At 44.8% G+C, this 20,000-nt stretch overlaps 1 protein-coding gene across 2 annotated transcripts in view; it reads right to left on the reverse strand.

Moving 5' to 3' along the window:
• LOC147029693 (uncharacterized) overlaps positions 1 to 20,000 on the reverse strand; it is a 105,999-nt gene that overhangs the window by 83,827 nt on the left and 2,172 nt on the right. Inside the window, exon 1 of one of the 2 annotated variants that reach the window (XM_085872929.1) lies at positions 6,765 to 7,019. The exons of the other annotated variant lie outside the window; for it this stretch is intronic. The gene's annotated coding sequence lies outside the window, so the exon portion shown is untranslated. Of the gene's footprint in view, positions 1 to 6,764; positions 7,020 to 20,000 lie in introns of those variants that run through there. 2 annotated transcript variants of the gene reach the window in all.

Raw genomic sequence — 20,000 nt, forward strand, 5'->3', positions numbered from 1 at the left:
GCCAGGTTAATCCCCCGACCCAAGTTGTGGTGACGGGCGGTGAACACGGTAAATAGGTAAATAAACGGTAAAAATAGGTAAATAAACGGTAAAATGACGGTAAATAGACGCCCTATTTTTGAAGGACAACCATTTGAAAAATAAAACCTAAATCAAAAATCGGCTCTATTAAAATTTTCTAAATATCTCAAAGTGTTTAATTCCGAAGTCTCGTTTCTCCACATTCAAAACTGTAGGACAAGTATTGAAAATACTGTATGCGGTTTTTCGGCCGCTGCATAGCAATGGGTGGTTGCTTAGCAACGAAACTCAAACGCGCACACTTCCACCCCATAAGGCACATGTTCACCAAGTTTCATCCAATCGGTTTGCTGGTTTGTGCTGTGGAGCCTCGCGTTGCAGAGAGAGACACACACACACACACACACACACACACACACACACACACACACACACACACACACACACACACACACACACACACGGAAAACCCGACAATAAGGGATATCTCGCGAATCCAATAACCATGAAAGAAAGATGGAGAGACTATTTTGAAGAAATCTTAAATAGACCAATACCTGATGATCTTAAAATAGAAGAGGAGTGCCATCCTGTTATGGAAGAAATCAGCACATCATAGTATCAAAAACAGAAATTAGAACAGCAATAAAGAAGATGAAGAAATGGTAAATCTGGAGGCAAAGGATGGAATTCGAGCTGCATTATTGAAAGCAGACATATACACAACAGAGGATTGACAACTTGTTTAGAGCAATTTGGGGGGAAAAGGAAGTACCTAAAGTGTCTAAGCAGGAGGTAATTGTCAAAATACCAAAGAAAGGTGATCTTACAGAATGTGGAAATTGGAGAGGAGTTACTTTAACATCCATTCCAAGTAAAGTATTTGGATGAGTGCTGATAGACAGAATTACAGATGAAGTTGACAACGAGTTGAGGGATGAACAAGCAGGCTTTTAAAGAGGGAGAAGCACAGAAAGTTGAGCAAATTGTTATTTTGCGCAACATAACTGAGCAAGTCGCAGAGTGGCAGGCAATTCTGTACATTGCTTTTTGGGGACTTTGAAAAAGCCTTTGAGTCCGTGCACCGAGAAACCCTTTGGAAGATCATGGCTAGTTATGGAATCCCTTGAAAAATTACCAGAATGGTTCAGATCTTGTATGGGGATAGTGAATGCATAATGCTCGAGGAGGGAGCGAGGAGGGAGAGGAATCAGGGTGGTTCATGGTAAAATAGGAGTGTTTGCAAGGAGATGTAATGTCTGGTTTTATATTCTTGCTCATGGTAGATTGGACAATGAGGAAGACAACAGATAGGAAAAAAAAACATAGGGGCAATACCCCTGGGCATTCACCTGGTGGCAGCTGGATATGATAACCAGTGAACCATTGGTAGGCATGCATGACCCACAAAATATATAACGGAGAAGAAAGTAAATATTATGGATTTCTTTTTATGCCGTGAACAAATTTTGGAACATCACCGGTGATAAAGGTTGTGGTCAAGCTTCATCAAAATTGCGTGTGTTGTTTCAGAGAATAAAACAATTACATATTTTGGGGGGCACCCCCCTGTAAACCCCCGAGACCCCGATTTTTTTCAATGCCATGAGCAATCTTTGGTACATCACGGGTGATGAAGATTGTGGTCAAGTTTCATCGAAATTGTGTGTGTAGTTTTGGGGAAGAAAGCAAATACATATTTTGGGGGGCAACCCCCCTCTCCCCCCCATACACTCCCTTCGACCCTGATTTTTGTAATCTCATGCGCAATCTTTGGTACATCATGGGTGATGAAGGTTGTGTCAAGTTTCATCAGATTTGTGTGTCGTTTCTGAGAAAAAAGCAAAATCCTCTTTAGAGGGGGCAACCCCCCATAAAGTCCCTCCGTAGACCCCCTCAGACCGCAATATTTTTTAATGCCTTGAACAAACTTTGATACATACATGGCGATGGATGTTGTAAACTTTCATTGAAATTGTATGTGCACTTTCAGAGAAGTTGCAAGTAATCTATCAAAGCTGACTCCCTCCTCCAAATCCTGGAGGCATATAGTTAAGTCTGTTTCTGGTATATGTTCCACCCTCCATCCCCTCTCTTGCCTCAAATGTCCGCACAGCTGACACTGCACGTCAAAAGGCTGAATGCTTAAACTCCGTGTTTGCTTCAAAATCTTGTCTTCCAAACCCATCGTTTTCTGCCCCACCTTACCCAGTCACACCCAGCTGTTCCTGGACTCTGTGTCCTTTTGTCCTGACAAGGTGGAGAGCTTGCTGTCAAACCTAAACTCGGATTCTGCAACCAGACCAGACGGCATCGGCCCACATGTCTTATAAACCTGGTCTGCTGCTCTTTCTCACCCTCTCTCTGTTCTATTCACCCTCTCATTTGCTCAAAGTAATCTTCCATTTTCTTGGAAATCAGCTAACATTTGCAAAAAAGGTGCAAAAACAGATCCTTGCAACTACAGACCAATCAGACTTCTCCCAATCATCAGTAAGGTGATGGAATCCATCATCGCTTCCAACATTAAATCTTTCCTCTTCTCCAATGGCCTGATTTCTGATCATCAAATTGGATTCAGACCAGGTCACTCTATGCTGGATTTGCTGCTCCTGCATTCCCAACAATGGATGGAGATCCTCAATGTCAGATATGAGATCAGAGCCATCTTCCTCGACATATCGTGTGCTTTCGATACGGTCTGGCACCCCGCACTATCCTCCAAACTGTCTTCTTAAGGTAACTAAGGTAATCTGCACTCATGGCTTGCAGACTTCCTCTCCTGTCACAGTCAACACGTGGCCCTCAATGGAATTTTCTCGTCCCTTCTTCTCATCACGACTGGAGTTCCTCAAGGCAGTGTACTGGGCCCAGTGCTTTTTCTCATTTTTATAAATGAGCTCTCTGACTCTCTCGAAAATACTCTTTATCTCTTTGCTGATGACTCCACCCTCTGACGTAGCATCTATCATCCCTCAGATCAGTAAGCAGCAGCCTCTTCACTTTCTGCAGATCTGGATAAAATCACAAGGTGGTCCAACACATGGAACATGTCTTTCAATCCTGACAAATCTCACACTCTCAGGATGTCTCTCCGAAAGCACTGTCTGAATCCCCCCACCCCTTAGTTTCTCAACAATCCTCTTGAAGAATTCCTATCATTCAAACTTTGGGGCCGCACTATCTAATATGATCTTTCCTGGGAAAGCCACATCTCCAAGCTGGCTTCCAAAGCCTTGCGCTGAATGGGCATTCTCCTTTGTGCAAAGTCCTTTCTTGGCACACCTAACCTCTTGACCACGCACAAAGCTTTCATCCCCAGCCTGATGGAGTACAGCTCTTTCCTCTCGGCAGGTGCTCCCGCCTCTCACCTTTCTCGGCTCCACACTGTGGAAACGAAGGCATTTATGATCATTGATATCTCCCCCGATGAGGCTGAGTCTTTGGTTCTCTCACCGCAGGCAGGTCGGTGGTCTTTCTGCTTTCTACAGTTTCCTTTCCAGCCTCTGCCCACCCCCCCCCCCCCGCTCTGTCTGCTATCTGTCCCACCCATATTTCCGCAGGGCGCTCATGGTCTGCCAGCAACCCCCTTCTGGTTAAACTACCAAAATCAAGAATCACTGCTGACCATTATTCCTTCATTCCTCTTTTTTCCCACCTTTGGAACAAACTCCCACACACTTTTCAATCCGACTCTTCTCTCCAGCTTTTCAAATAGCTGTTCACCACCCTCTCTTATCTTCCCCCATCCAAAATCATGATCTTTTCGACCACCATTAATCCACCCCAAACTCACCTCCTTCATATTCCCTGCCTTCCTTCCTGAAAGTCCCTGTAGTGTCCATCTTTTTTAACCTGTGTACCCTGCCCCATCCCTCTCCCTTCCATGGATTTGATGTGTCTATCCCCCACGGTTTTGTGCTTCCCTCTCCCGTTCCTCATGCTATCCTTGTTATAGTTATGTGTGTTAGCTATTATACGAGCCTTGACATTGTATATATAATAAAAAAGTGCATGTGGAGGGACGGACGATGTGCCTTCCCACAAGCTCCACGGAACTATGTTCCAGGTGAGCTAACAACACACGGTTATGGTGGAGGTTTACAACCAAACTGGAGGACTTGGACTTTGCTGATGACATTGCCCTTTTGTCATCAAGCTACCAAAATATGCAAACAAAAGTAACAAAACTGAATTAATTTGCATCAAAAACCAGACTCAAAATGAACAAGAAGAAAGTAATTATAAGTAATATATAATAAATAAGCAATGAATAAATCGATAATAATTCAGTAATTAATCAAATAATTGATTAATGAATAAATCAAAAATACTTTTTATAGCCAAATCACTTGGTCAATGTGCTGTCCAAATGTCAGCTTCTGAGCTCAAAAGGTGCCTGAGATATTGGCAGGATGAGAAATAAAATAAGCAAGTAATAAATCGATAATTAAGGAATTATTCAATTAATTGATGAATTAAAAAATGAAAAATAGAGTTTTTGCCAAAGCACATCTTCACTTTGTCCCAAAATTTCAGCTTCCGAGCTCAAAGGATGGCTGAGATATCGCCCAGCCAAACAAACAAACAAGCAGTCATAGACTAGTACTTACGAAATCGTCAACTTGACCTCTGACCTTGTCTAATAAAAGCTGTCTCTAGAGAAGGTAGTGACGCAAAGAAGAAGTTTCTACGATGATTCTGCACCAAACCATCAAAAATCGAATGTTTGACCTCACTGTGACCTTGACCTTTGACCGATTTTGACCAAAATCTAATCAGCACTAGCCATCACCCTCCTGAATCACCTGGTGTAATTTGACATTGGTAGCTTCTTCTGTTCTCGAGTTATCGTGCCTACAAACAAACACACACACAAACAAGCACACAAACACACAAACACACAAACAGATGACGGAAGTCATCAATATACTTACGAAATCTTTAGATTTCGTAAGTAACAAACAGAGGACGAAACCGATCAATATACTTACGAAATCTTTAGGTTTCGTAAGTAACAAGACGACGACGTTGTGCAGAGCACGATAATTGCAAAATCCATAAAACAAATTTGACCACAAAAATAATTAGTGGTTGAATTCAATGACCAAATATGAAACTCCTCTTCAACTTTCAAGTGAATCAGATGAAAATGGACAAATTTAGAAATTTGGCCTATGTTGTCCTCAAAAATAATTGGTGGTTGAATTCAGTGACCTGATGGGAAAATCCTCTTCAAATTTGAAGTCAATGGAATGAAAACTGAGGATTTCAGAAATACCACCTTTGTTGTTGACCTTTTGGTCTTTGTTGACCTCAAAAATAATTGGCTGGTTGAATTCAGTGACCTGAAATATAAATCCTCTTCAAATTTCAAGTCAATCGGATGAAAATTGAGGATTTTAGAAATACCTCCAAGTTGATGACCTTGGGCCTATGTTGACCATTTGGTCTATGTTGACCTGAAAGATAAATGGCTTGTTAAATTCAATGACATAAAATATATATCCTCTTCAAATTTCAAGTCAATCGGGTGAAAATTGAAGATTTTAGAAATACCACCTATGTTGTTGACCTTTTGACCTCAAAAACAATAGGCTTCTTCCTTATGACAAACTCTACCATGGGGTGAAGTTTCATGAAGATTGGTTTTAAATTGTGACCTGTAGATGACAAAGAGACAGACAGACAAACAGACAGACAAACCAACAGACAGAATTAAAAAAGACTAACCAATATACTCGAAAAATCTTCGATTTTGCAAGTAACAAGAAAACGATGTCGTGCAGAGCACGATACTTGCAAAATCCACCCCTCTCCAAAGGTTGCCATGGATACATCAAATTGACCATTTCATTAAGATTAAAATTGACAATCATAATTATCAAAGCTCAGGTGAATCAGATGAAAATCGATTATTTTTCAGATTGAAATTGATGCTTTTATAAGTTTGACCTTGAGTTGGCCTTTGCCATTTTGACCTCAAAAATAGTAGATTTCCAAATTCAGTGATGTACTATATAATTGCTGCTTAAATTTCAGGATAATCAGATGAAAATTGATGATTTTTAAGATTAAATTTGATGATTTTCGAAGTTTGACCTTGAGCTGACCTTTGACCTTTTGATCTCAAGAATAGTTGCTTTCCCAATTCAGTAATGCACCATGCAATTGCTGTTTAATTTTCAAGTAGGTTGGATGAAAATTGACAATGTTTCAGATAAAAATTGATGATTTTAGAAGTTTGACATTTTGGCCTCAAAAGTAGCTGGTTTCCCACTTCAGTGATACAATATGCAAATATTGTTCAAATTTCAAGTCAATCAGATGAAAACTGACGATTTTTCAGTTGAAAATTGATTTTAGAAGTTTGACGTTGAGTTGACCTTTGACCTTTAGACCTCAAAAATACTTGCTTTCCTAATTCAGTGACACAATATGCAAATCTGGTTCAAATTTCAAGTCATTCGGATGAAAAATGACGATTTCAGAAATTTGACCTCAAAATGAACTTTGACCTTTGACCTTTGACCTCAAAATCAATAGAGTTCTCAATTGAGACTACCTCTACAACTTAGTAAAGTTTCATGACAATCGGTTTAGAATTGTGGCCTGTAGGTGACAAACAGACAGACAAGCCGGTAGGCGACGAGGGATTCGCTAGGATTGAAGCGCTGGATACGATGCTTTTCATTCTGACCGATCCACCGACGAAGATTCATTGCCAAGACGTATTGGTTCACATACAATTGTTCCTCTGCCTGGCAAGATTTTTCCTATTGTGTATTTTGCCAACTGGCACTCCTCACAGGACTACCATTTGAAAAATAAAACCTAAATCAAAAATCGGCTCGAGTAAAATTTTCTAAATATCTCGAAGTGTTTAATTCCGAAGTCTCGTTTCTTCACATTCAAAACTGTAGGACAAGTATTGAAAATAGTGAACGAAGGTCGAGAAAAAGTGTTTTTTCAAATTTTGCGTATTTCAGCCCCGACACCCTTGGCGATCAAATCTGGAAAAATGCTGCGGTTCAATTTTGTAGTAGCGATTAAGCTCTATCCATACACCGAATTTGAACGTTCCGCCGTCGACGGTTTCCGAGGTCAAGGTCACTTAACATATTCCCTGGTTCATCACCTTTCCGCATTCGGAGGGCTGCCATTCGGAAACTATGAGAGATAGAGGAACGTTATGCTGTCACGATAACGAGATGGGGATGCAAGGAATAGGCAGGAGTTGGTCCGGTCGCTCTACCTATCATAGAAGCCGTGCTACGTCAGTTACCGTTTGGGTTCTTAAAACGCGGTTTTTCGGCCGCTGCATAGCAACGGGTGGTTGCTTAGCAACGAAACTCAAATGCGCACACTCCCAACCCATATAGCACCTGTTCGCCAAGTTTCATCGAAATCGGTTTGCTGGTTTGTGCTGTGGAGCCTCGCGTTGCAGACACACACACACACACACACACACACACACACACACACACACACACACACACACACGGAAAACCCGACAATAACGGATATCTAGCGAATCCCAACAGAATAATAAAATCGACTGACCAATATACTTGAAAAATCTTCAATTTTGCAAGTAACAAGAAAGAAAACAAACGGAGTAGAAACTGAGTACTCCCTTCCTGAGGCATCCAGCGATGACATCATGCAATGCCTGGATATGGAATTTGGAAAGAGTAGTGCACAACAGAGATTTTGAGGATTAAATATTACAGTAAAAGCAACAACATAATTCATGTTGGAGACCCCTATCAAAATGAAGTTGAGAAGTACACCTACCTCGGGGCCATCGTCAACAAGCAAGGAGAAGGGAAGAAGATATTTAGAACAAAATTTGGAAAGCTATGGTATCCTTCATGAAACTCCAGAAAATACTGAGTTCAAGCATATGTACATTGAAAACAAAATTAAGATTGTTTAACTCACTTGTGAAATCAAGACTATGATATGGATGTGAGGCTTTGAAGATAAACGAAGGGGACAATCGGAAACTTGACATATTTATGTTCAAATATCTGCTTAGGATATTGAAAATCAGATGGCTATACATCGTTTCAAACAAATAAATACTCAAAATAACCAAAGTAATGAAGATCAGTGATGAAGTGAATGAAGACGAGAAGATAGAAATGGATTAGACATATGCAAAGAATGAAAGATGATAACTGTATGACAGCATTTTAATGGAAGCCCAAAGGAAGAAGGAAAGTGGGTCGTCCTCAGTGGAGGAGAACAATGGAAAAAGAAAGAAAAGAGATAGGATGGAGATCATGGAATGAAGCCAGGTCGATGGCCAGAAACAGGGCGGACTGGAGAGTACGCATTGCAACCTTATGGGAAACTTGGCTCGAAGAGGAGAGATGAGATGATGATGTTTACCCATTGTGAGGTTAAAATTAATGTATTGACCAAACTTTGTCTCTATAGAAATACTACTCAGGCCAAAATCAACTGCATCTACACATGCGACAAAAATTTGATTTGTGTGGTTTGTTTTATAGTAATTAAGGTGTTTGCTTTTGCTCACTGCCCTTCAATTCATCAGTAGAGGAGGAATTGTGTTGTAAATTTCACAGCTTCAGCATAAATTGCAACAATTCCCATGTTTGCTTTCATCGGCATCAAGCAGGTTTTCGGGACACAAAGACAAAAGAATTACACGTTTCCAGTTCGGTGCCAAAGGGCAAAGCAATTTACATTTTCGTTGGAAAGAAATTCTGCACCATTGGCAATGATTTCCAAGGGCAAGGATTTTTCTGCAAAGCATTTGCAACTCGTGAACAGTATCTCCTTGGTTTATTGGTCCGAGACGTTGCACTATAGGCTCAGTAGCTAATAGAAGGTAGAGGTTATTGCCATTATAACTAAACAGTAGTTGAGATGCTTTGCTATAAAATAAATGTGGACCAAGGCATTGCATAATTTCATATATATTATTCTACCTACTTTTTTCTTGCCTTGAAAATGTTTGCAGCTTGTGAAGAAACGAGGGTGTGTGCCCCTTTGGGTCAGGTGTGTTGCTAAGGTCATTTCAGAACCAGGGGAACTCATGAACAGAGGATTCAAATGGTCAAGATTGTCTAATACAGATAGCTTGCCATGATTAACTCCACTCATTGCAGTTATGAGCTCAGATTCTTGCTCCATTAACATTTTCCCTTGGAACACCATTATTTTGTCCATGTCTCTGTATTTACCTCTTAGTCGAGTATTTCCATGCTGAGAGGTTTTGTGGATGATGTACTAACTGTTTGTGAAACAACTCTTCCATTTTTGTCAATCTCACCATGTCCAAAAGCCTGGTGTTGGCTTAGTGGTTAGGGTGGTGGCTTGGGATCCTAGGGTCCTGAGTTCAAGCCCCGTTGGGCCGCTGAATTAAAAAAAATACACCAGGAGGTTGACTCAGCCTGTCATCCTTCCGAGGTCAGCAAAATGAGTACCAGTGCACTGGTAAGGAGGACACTGCATCAGCGGCATAGCCGCGTCCCAACCAATGATGCAAACAGCAGCCACAGGCTGCACTCAATAGAGAGAGAGAGAGACTGTCCAAAACCAGCTTGCTGTCAAACGAAAGCAGTTGCAATGCCCACTGGCTCATGCTTTTGCATATATATATATATATATATATATATATATATATATATATATATATATATATATATATATATATATATATATATATATATATATATATATATATCTTCTTCTTCTTTCGGCTGCTCCCGTTTGGGGTCGCCACAGCGGATCATCCGTATGATCCGCATAGTGATTTGGCTTAGTTTTTACGCCGGATGCCCTTCCTGATGCAACTCTAGTCGCCTCTTACGACACAGGGATATGGTACACCTAATTTAACCGGGGTATACACCGGCCCAGTATACTGGTACTCATTTTGCTGACCTCGGAAGGATGACAGGCTGAGTCAACCCCCTGGTGTATTAATTCAGTGGCCCAACGGGGCTTGAACTCAGGACCTTTTGGATCCCAAGCGCTGCCCTAACCACTGCGCCAACACCAGGCTTTTATATATATTATATATATATATATATATATATATATATATATATATATATATATATATATATATATATATATATATATATATATATATATATACCAGCTGGAGAACCCAGGCAATGCCCGGGGGGGGGGGGGGGAATAGGAATAAGAAAGGAGTAAATTGTGGTGTTTAATATATATCACATTTAATTTGGACATATTTCACATTTCTTTGTCGTTGTCATTGTTTGTCAACAGTGCTCATGAGGCTGTCACGGAGGTTATCGTAGTTATCAGCAAGCAAGTTTTTTTGCTCCTGGTGGATAAAGCCCAGTCGCTTTGTCTAGATCTTGCAGTGGACCAGAAATCCAGAAATCCAGGATCGACCAGAAACTGCTGAAAGTCGTCGCATCTGCAGTATGTGGTTGCCCTCTCTCATCATGATGTGGTAGCTGTAGTACTGCAGCTGTGTAAGTTTTCATCCATCCTGTCCAGTAGCAGTCCTGGCCACCAGATGGATGCTGTAGCCATCTGTTCCATATGGGAACACTATGGGATATTGGAGTGCATCATAAGATGCATGCAGCTCACTGATGCCCCATCGCAAAGTCAGAGGACAATGTCTCTGGGTTCTGATGGCTCATTGTCCATTAGGATGGTGACTTCTGGTGCAGACTGGGCGTTGTAGTGGTGTGTGTGCTCTCCTTGCGGTCGCTTGTTCTCTCTGATGATGATCTGGTGCTCTTCAGCGTTTCCTCCTTCTGCAAGTACATCACTTGCAGTCTTTAGCTCACGGACTAGATGGTTATTCTCATGAAACCACTTGTGAGCAACTCAAGGATGTGCGGTTTGAGACCACTGTGGTTCCTGGCAGCCAGCTCCTTGGCGCGAGTCCAGGAAGTAGACCTACAGGAACTTTGGCTGGCCCTCTTCAGGCAGGAACAAGCTGCCAATGTGGTGGTACACTTGACCTTGGATCCGGAAGCTCAGGTTCCAGCCCTGGACTTCAGCTTCCCTGTGCCCGAAGCTCATCATTGCAAAGCTGCCATTATACGTCCGAATGTTGTCAAGGAAGTGCTTGCTGAGGGGACCATCACCTGAGAGAAGTTCCTTCAGCAAGGGAGGAAGGGCAGGAGAGGGCTCAAGGATGACCTTGCCATCGCTGCAGCACACGCCCTTCGTCTCTCCTTTGAACTTGTAAGCAGAGCAGTTGGTGCAGACTTGGTCCATTCGTCGATGTCTTGGTCCATTGTGCTCTTGTGTCCGGCCCAGTGCTCATGCTTCTGCAGTGCGGTGACGCATTGCCTCAAGTCTTGCATCACACTTCCTCAGTCTCATTTGCTCGCCACTGTTGTTGCCAATGAACCTGTTAATTTAGTCTGGCTGATCGCTCCTCTTCAGTCTTATTTTGTCGCTGCTGCTGTTGCCGCTGTGTCTGTTCATTTCGCCTGGCTGATCGCTCCTCTTCAGTCTCTTGTTGTCTCTTAGTGTGTTTTCACTTAGCTGCAGCTGCCTTGGGACCAATGGAGTTCTTCCTTCTTTGGGGCATCTCAAATCAGAGTCAAATTTTTATCAGAAACTTTGTAAATGTTGACTGGTCTGTCTTCGTCTTATTTTGATCAGGTTGTGAATACAAAAGTCATGACACGGAAAATCAATCAATTGCAGCAGAAAAATTGAAACGCCACCCCCCCCCCCAAAAAAAAAAAAAAAAAAAAAATCGACGAATTTTTTTCTCAGTTCTTTAAACATCAAATGTGTGCTGCAGTACCTGTGAGACGTGCTGATTCCGAATATGCCTTTAGTTTCGCTCTGTGATGCGTAGTTTTCGAGCTATAAGAGGACAAACAAACATACACGACGACTTCATATATTTAGAAAGAAGAAGAAGATACATACATATATATATGTATATGTATATATATATATATATATATATATATATATATATATATATATATATATATATATATATATATATATATATATATATATATATATATATATATATATATAGTATGTGTATATCCACGTTCATGTCAATATATGCAGTATATTGTTCTGGCTGTGGAAATTCGCAGAACACCATATAGGTCCTTAGTTCAGTTATGCCGATAAGTCCGTGTTCAGTTAGATTTCCCCACCGTTGTTTAATGGGATTTATCCGTGTGGACAGGGCTGTAATCTTTGAGTTAGCCATTATTCTTTTACTATCGTTATTTTGGACAACAACCACCACAACCGCATCTCAACCACCTTCTCCACAACCGCCAACATCCCCACAGACAACGAATGACATCTCTGCCACCCAACGCGATGGTTACTGAACAAGAAAGAACGGAAACGGTAAAAAAAAACCCGTTGCTCAGGAGGAAAACTAAACACCACACTTCTTGGAATTTCCCCTCTGAACTGGTAAACAGAAGTGACAGTTGGGCAACGATCAAATGAGTCAAGCTGATCTCTGCTGGAATTTTCCTCCCCCGCACACCGCGAAGGGAGGGCGATGCGCCGTCAAGATAAAAGGGCACATGGAACGAGAGGTTCAGGGAGTGGGGAGTCAGGAGTGTGGAGTTGTGGAGGTCTGGGAGCGGAGTCGAGCTACAGTCTGGGAGTTGCGGTCTGGGAGTGCAGTGGTGTCTGTCAGCCTCTCATTAGTCGACGGAGGTGCTGGTCGAGCCGGAGAGGAGTCGCCAGCCGGATCGCCGTTGAAGGCACGGGCAGAGTCCAGCGGAGTACGGGCAGGGCCACCGAGGGTCGCCGAATCAGGGCCCGGCGAGGCACCACGAGAGTGGAGGTAACCTGCAACGGTCTCGTGGGACTCCTTCCGTCCGCCAAGTCCCACGTAATAAAGGCCTATGGGTCCAGTCTGACCCCCTTGTCTCTGAGGGGGTCTTTTCTTGGTTTATTTGTGTGAATGTTGTGGCGCCGTGTCCCGCAAGTAGAACTGTGTCAGTGCTTGTGAATAATAATAATAATGGACAGTTGTAGTGCTTTGCCTTGTTTGTGTCTTGTCCCTTCCCGCCAATTTCATTGCATGACTACGTGTCGTTTTATAAATAAATGTCCTTGTGTGAATGTTAACCTGTTCGTCGTGTCATCTTTCCCCAATTGAACTGCTATCTTCCTTTCGGAATAATAGCGGGCTTTTTGATAGCCGATAAAATAATTGGGTCCAATGAGGCCTGGCGATAATACACCGCTCGGTTATCCCAGAACGGAACGAACCGCTTAAGCGGTTCGTGTCCAAGCAGGCCTTTGTTGAGGTACGGTCTCTCGGTAGTCTGCCCGCGCGAATACTTAGGTATATCGATAATTCGGTGATTGACCCTGTCGCGCGCGGGTGGAGTGTTGACGAGGCCGTGGTGTGCGCTTGAAGCACATCCGTGACTGGTTTTCGGCGTTGTTCCAGAAAGTCGCGACTGAATTGTCCGTCCGGTGGGCGAGACGGCCGCCATTGGCTAAAGCGGCTGTTCGCATGCTGGACTGGCGGCAAATTCGTAACACTGTTGTCAAGGAGTGGGAAACAGATTCATTCCCCTCCAAACTAAATTAACGGGAATCGGATCAGGGGTGTGTAGAGCGACCCTCCGTTCCCCCAAATACGAGCTTTAAATTATTTCCGATAAGCAAGATGGCGGTTCAAGGCGAACAGGGGCAGGAGGGTTTAGAAATGTTGGAATCCATGGCCCAGCATGAAATCCCCGTGCAGGACATTATGATGCAGGAAGAATTTCCCCCACAAACAACCCCAGAGCTCAAAATGGGCGCGGCGGCGGCCGCGGTGTATGACACCCCCTCCCCTCCTCCATCAAAATCCCTCCCCGGTACCCAGCGAAACCGCAATCGACAGAGGCGATTCAGCTTCCTCGGTGGCGGCTAAATTCTGCCTAAGGGGGAAAAAGTTTATACTGATGGTACAAGCGAAGACTGCGAATATGAAAAACGAAATGAAAGAAAAGCGGGGTGAGATGCAGAGCGTGGGGCGATGCCTGCAGGCGGGCAAAATGGCGGCACCATGTGGCAGCTCGACCGAACCGACAAGGGGGAGTGTGGACTGTGTCGGCCTCGCGGTGGAGGACAAAGTAATTCGGGAGACGCGTTGGGCGAGACTCAAGCAGGTGACAGAGAAAGTGATGGTGACACAGAGGGAGAAATTAAATGGGGTGACGGCAGGGCCAGATTTACCATGTGGGGGGGGCCGTGGGCACAATGATTGTGGGGTGCCCGCAAATTTGGAGATTAATCAACAACTTAAATGATAACTGCTTTTTCATCAACAATTGAACTTATATCTATAGATTTGGCAGATCCTGATCAGGAATGATTTGGCATATGTGTTCACAAATTACAATTAAATCTGACAATATGACAAGATGGACGGATTGTTATTGATATGGCTGGTGACTTATCTATGAGCTCATTCTAAAATCAAATCACAAAAATGCTGTTGCTGCAAGAGTAAGAGATAGAGATGGACTAATATAAGAAAATAACAAATGACGCACTGTCATTAATCATACTACGAACTTCGACTAAAAATCTTCTAACTTCTAAAAACCCTCTGGGCAAGAGAAATCGGAAATGGTGATTAATAGCCGACTTCCAACGACCGCACATATACGGCAGTGTCATCCACATCAATGAACATACACACGGTGCCTTAATCAATGGACAAACTTCCTGCGCGACTTCGCGACAGTGGCTTTCAAAAAATCCAGTAATGCCATCGCTTGCTGGAGTCCAGTGTGTCCTGTGTTGCTCAGAAAGGTCATGAAACGCTCCACTGGAGCCTCATTGTCGATGTATCGTAGAATAACTGTGAGCTGGTCGATGTGGCTTATGTCAGGAGTAGAATCGACTGACACAGAGAAGTATTTTGCCTCTTTCACACGAGTGACGATGTTATCCAGAACATATTTTCCGATGATGGAGACTAACTCTTCACATGTCGTAGATGATAAGTAGTTGGTGTGCCCACTACATTGGTTGGCATATTTCTGAATGTGCTGTGCCAAAAATGGATCGTATTCCGCAAGTAATTCCATTAAACCAAGGTAGTTACCATTTGTCCGTGACCCAACAATTTCATCCGATCCACAGAACGCTAGACCACGCCCAGCGAGAAACGATATCACGCTCACACTTCGTTTCAGCACCTCCCACCAATAGGACACAATCTCACTCACCTGTTTGACGAGTTCAGTGTCTACATGACCTGCGGATGTTGCTCTGTCTGACAAGCGGATGATATTCGCACAATGTACATGCGAACGCTCATGCACCTCGATAGAACGACTGGCATGCTTCCAGTCATTGAATCCTTCCCCGCCCAGGGCAGTAGCGCCTCCAAAGAGCTTGCAAGCGATGCAGTACAGTTTTCCGGTTGATGTGGAGAAGTAAAGCCAGGACCTTTTCACGGACACTCCGTTTTGTAGTCTACGGTAAAAAAGATTCTTGGAGCAGCAGCGTTTCCTACCTTCAACAAACTGTATGGATGACTCAAAGGGACCAGTCGAATTCTGCAGGGGCTCCAAATCTCGTGATGCCCAGTAGTCGATCATCTCTGACGACGGTCGCTCAGGAGGCCAACATCCAATGCAATTGGCAAAGCCAGGTCCACGATCAGTCAGTATATCTCTCGCTTCTTCATCTGATGCATGTTCTTCATCGGTGGAACCTTCTGAGATGTTGGGCAAATCTTGACGCGGGGGTTGCGTTGCCAAATCCGCTTGTTCCGTCTCTGTTGGTGTTCCAGCCTCTGTCATGGACGAATTGCCTGTTTGTGCAGGTTCGAAAAACTCTGAGATTTTCTGGGTCTTGTCAACGACTGCCTTGTGTCTTTCATCTTTTTCCTTGGAACGTTTCCGCTTTTGAGCACCACCATCATATTTCCGTGGAGCCCTGGATTTGTGCCTGTCGTCACCGAAGCCGCTCATTGTGGTTTCTGCAGCTGGTAGGTACCGAGTAACCGAGATATCGTCAGAGTGCACGTGGGACGTACCAGAATCACGAACAACAAGTATGTTTCACACACCTGGAACATAGAAAGTCACACCGTGTTACTGTGCTGCGCGCGCCAGTAAGCAGGGTACTGACAGCGTTCCCTGCCAGCCGCAGTTTCAGTGTGTACAATCCTACCCCTGCCGGCCATGTGCTGTGCTGGCCTGGCCTAGTTTTACCACATCGACTTTCACCTTTTCACCTCTCCTCTGCCTGGACCTCTGTATTCCGTCTGTGCTTGCTGGGCTCTGGCGGGCAGTGCCGTAGTTAGTTGGTCACGCTCAACCATCCGAAGCATCGATGATCGATCCAAAAAAAGATCTGAATGCGGGGCCCCCAATGCCCGAGGCTTGCCCCGGGAATTTTTGACCACGTTGGATCCGTTCTGTAGACCGTGGAAGAAACGGCTTTCAAAAGCCAAAGCTTGAAAAGGACCCTCACAATGACAGACAATTTTGAAAAGATATCCTTCCAAAGAGTTTACAATCTTCATTCACCGACAATAAAACTTTAGAAGCACATTTTCAACGGATTTTCAAAATGTCATCGAAATTGTGGGGGGCCCCTAATGTGGGGGCCCCGGGGCCATGGCCACCCCTAAATCCGGTAGTGGGTGACGGGGACGTGTACGGCAAGACACGTAGAGACGAGGGAGATTATAAATTAGGTGACAGAAATAACAGAGAAGCGGGAGATGGAAACGGTGGAGGAGAGACGATACGATAAAGACGGGGTAAAAGACGAGCACACACACATGGATGTGTAGTGGAGGACGATGAGGGGGAGCTTGAGGAATGTGTCGTGACCTGGTGCAAGCAGTCGGATAGCCTCCTTCAGGAACGAGGGGAGGGAATATTCCCCCTTGAAGCAGATCTCGACCAGGTGGGTCCAGTCGAGCTTTGCGAGTTAGGAGGGGCGAGTGCTGTTGATGGGTGCACACGGAGCTTGGGGGTATGGAGACCCCGGGAGCGCTTGAGGTAGAGCAAATCCCCAGCGTGGTCGTCCCAGTGTGTGTGGTTACGAGAGTGGTGAAATGTGTGCTGAAACGCGCGCATAGCGTGGGCGAAAGGCGGTGTGTAAAAGGAACCGCGTGTGTGAGTAGTATGGTGTGCGTGGGTGAAAAGGAGTGCCTTAGTGAAAGGCCAAGTGTGAGTGGAACCACGTGTGCGAGTGAAAGGGCATGCGTGAGTGAACGGCCGAGTGCGAGAGAGACCGTGTGTGTGAGGTCGCTGTATTTGAGGGAGATGGCAGTTGGCATGCGGGAACACACAACCGCATGTCAGAGTGTGAATGTCGTCTTGAGGTGTGCGAGCGTCGTGGCACGGGGGAGTTTGTGCGCGAGAGTACAACAAAGACGGTGCCTGACAGTTGGCAAAGGCCGAGTAGTGGCCGTAGCCGTTTTGGGAACCGCGCCGGGTTTGCACAGCAGCGCGCGTGAGTTCCGTGCTGTGCTACACACGAGGCCGCCATGTGCGCGCCTGCGGGAGTGAAACCCGGTCCGGAAACACACGCGGTGGATTGCCGATCCCACGGACGGACAGAAGGTTCCTCATGCACGGCTTGTCTTTCCTCATGTTCCAGAGCCGTTTATTATTTTGCAGACGTTTGCTCTTCTTTAACAAACGCCATTTGTGTCTCTCCCTTCAGTCCAAGCTTGCCTTGCTCAATCCACTTGTCACACTCCATGGCAGATGGATGAGTGATCGATTTGAACTTGGATCACAACCACAGTCCCATGGCTTATGCATATTCTTCCTCAGCTGCTGTTTCTGTGAGACAGGAAAGCCTCTTACTACTGACAGATCCTGTCACGGTCGCCAAAATGCTGGGGTGGAGGGAGGGGGGATACACGCACCTCGGGGATTTCCTTGTCATACGCATTTGCATCGCAAGATTTCCAAGCTGTCATATGCAAGAAGAAGAGAAAGCATAACATTTTCTCTCTGCTCACTCCCCTCCCCCCACCCCTCTCTCTATCCCATCCTCGCTCCACCCCCTTCTAATACAGTGCAGCACCCTCCCACACCTCTCTCTCTCTGTCTCTTTCTGTCTACTGACATGTCTGGATGATGTTTGTCTCCAGGTGGTGTTCATCTCCAAACGCGTCCATGCGGAATTGATCTCCGGACGTGTCTGGGCGGTGTTTATGTCCGGATGGGTGTTTGCCTCGGAATGTTTCTGGGCAGTGTTTATGTCTGGATTGGGGTTTTCTCCGGAAACGTCCGGGCGGTATTTGTCTCCGAACGTGTTTGGGCGGTGTTTATACCTGGACGGAAGCATGTCTCCAGACGTGTCTGGACAGGAGTTTGTTTCTGAATGAGTGTGGGCGTTGTTTGTCTCTGGACGGCTTGGCTCCAGACGTGTCTGGGCAGTGTTTGCCTCCGGACTGTGTTCATCACTGGACATGTCTGGGCGGTGTTTGTCTCTGGGTGGTGTTATAGTATGACCGGTAGAAAATGCCTTTCAGACATTATTTTGTTTCCATCTTCACTGTTATTATATGCAAGAATCATTTTGATGAGACAGAATGAATCATAATTAACACTCCACCGCATGTGTGACTTCCCTTCCTCTCACCTCATGCTGCCTTCCCTTCCCCACCCATCCTCACTCTCCCTCTCTCCTCTCTCTTTTCCCCTCCACCTCCTCACTCCTCTCTCTGTCTCTGTCTTTCTCCCCCCTCTTTTTCTTCTCCCTTTCAGTATTCCCGCCAGCGAAGTGACGGGCGGTATTTGCTAGTACTAAAAATAACGAGACCATTCCTTTTATGCCGTAAAGGCGCATGGGGCTGCCAAGGCAGTTTCATTGGCAAGGAGTACAGTTCTGGACGGGTCGTTACACTGATGCAGGTTATCCCAAATGGTTATTACCCCAGTACACAGGTACTCATTTCAGCGACTTCGGAAGGATGACAGGCTGAGTCAACTCACCTGGTGTTAATTTAACGGTGTAAAAAGGGGCTCAAACTCGGGACCCATAGCGACCTCAACCACTAAGCCAACACCAGTCTTGAGATGAATGAGTATCATGTGTTATAAAAGGTGCATTGTGCCTTTAATTTTCACATTCTACCATCTTGAATGACAACATCAGGTGGCTGATGTCCTCTGCAATGAATTAAGATAAATGGCAAATTCATCGCTCGTTTCTCCACCGCTTTTCCGGTAACTATTAAGCTAATATGGAGACAGGCGTATAAAGGCTGGTCCACGCAGGTGGATGTAGGGCCAATACAGGCCAAGACAACGTCCGTCATGCAACGTCCTTCCTCGGCCCACCTGAGCTCCTGACCACAAACAAAACTTTTGTCCACAGCCTGATGGAGTACTGCTCTCCACTCAGAGCTGGTTCTCCTGCTTCCCAACTTTCTCGGCTTCACGTTGTGGAAACCAAGGCATTTCGGATCATTGGCATCTCCCGCGATGAGGCTGAGTCTTTGAGCCTCTCACTCTCTCACCGCAGGCAGGTCGGTGATCTTTCTGTCTTCTATCATCTCCTCTCCAGTCTCGACCCCCCTTGCTCTGTTTGCAATATGTCCCCCTTCTTTCTGTAGTGCGCTCAAGGTCTGCCAGCAATCTCCTTCTAGTAAAATGACCAAAATCACGAATCACTGCTCACCTTCACTCTTTCATTCCTCTGTTTTTTTCGCCTTTGGAATAAACTCTCTCACTCTGTTCAATGCGATTCTTCCCTCCAGCCTTTAAAAACAGCTGTTCACCACCACGTCTTATCATCCCCCATCCAAATCCTCAATCTTTTCTACCCCAGTTAATCCACCCCAAACCCACCTCCTTCAAATTCCCTGCTTTCCTTCCTGAAAGTGCTTGTAATTTCCCTCTTGTATACCCCGTGTTCCACACCCCATCCCTCTCCCTTCCACAGATCTTCTAATGTCTGTTCTACACTGTTTTGTCCTTCCCTCTCCCGCCCCTCGTCTTATGCCCCCTTGCTGTGTGTTC

This window comes from Eptatretus burgeri, chromosome 3 (genome assembly GCF_056783735.1).
Source record: "Eptatretus burgeri isolate ZD-2024b chromosome 3, Ebu_testis_v1, whole genome shotgun sequence".
Lineage (NCBI taxonomy): Eukaryota > Metazoa > Chordata > Myxini > Myxiniformes > Myxinidae > Eptatretus > Eptatretus burgeri.